The sequence below is a fragment of the Rattus norvegicus genome, chromosome Y (assembly GCF_021556685.1).
Source record: "Rattus norvegicus strain SHRSP/BbbUtx chromosome Y, alternate assembly SHRSP_T2T, whole genome shotgun sequence".
NCBI lineage: Eukaryota > Metazoa > Chordata > Mammalia > Rodentia > Muridae > Rattus > Rattus norvegicus.
In genome coordinates, this window is record NC_141555.1 from 24,072,975 (window position 1) to 24,073,723 (window position 749).

General features: G+C 43.3%; 1 non-coding gene across 1 annotated transcript; it reads left to right on the plus strand.

The window, feature by feature from the left end:
* Positions 1-408: 408 nt before the first annotated feature.
* Positions 409-538, plus strand: LOC134478794 (small nucleolar RNA SNORA44). The gene has a single exon (XR_015647487.1). It is a non-coding gene; the product is annotated as a small nucleolar RNA SNORA44 (small nucleolar RNA).
* The last annotated feature ends 211 nt before the right edge of the window (positions 539-749 follow it).

The window sequence follows — 749 nt, forward strand, 5'->3', positions numbered from 1 at the left end:
TCCTGAGAGACACAGATAGATCATACCAACTACAGAAATTAATGCTAGTGGGAAATCAGTGAACTGAAACAGACCTCTTGTTGGCAAATTTTGAGAAAGTATTTCAAGAGGTAAAGGAGCTTTCAATCCCATAAGAACAAAAATGTCAATGACACAGAGCTTTCTGGTACTAGACCAATATTCAATGAATGTACATGGACAGAGCTATTGCTCAAACTGCATGTGGCAGAGGACCTTGTTCATCACGAATGGAAGCAGAAGCTATTGGTCCTCTCTAGGTTTGTCTCCCAGTTCAAGGGAATGTGAAGGCACAGTCAGGGGTGTTAGAGATGAAGGGGAAGGGTACGGGTAGGAATCTTATGGGCAGGAAAATGGGAAACGAAATAACATTAAATGTAAATATAGAAAAATCAAGTTAAAAAAAGCAATACACTGCTCATAGCCATGGGATCTCCAACTGCATGCCAGAGTAACGGAGAGACTTTGACAGCCCAGGTTATCACAGTGCCTGCTGTTGCCACTCAGATCTCCTATATGTTTTTCCACTGGAGTTATGAGCTGCCTGTCCTTCTGTCCTGTGGTATTCAAAACAAACTTTCCTTCTGCAGTGTGCACTTGGGCGGTTCTTGGAAGAGTGAGGAGACAGCCTGTCAGCCTCTGCTCATTAACCTAAGGACCATGTGACCAGTGAGGTGGCCATCTTGTGATTTGGTCTGCATTATTTGTTGGAAAAATGCCACAAGAAGATC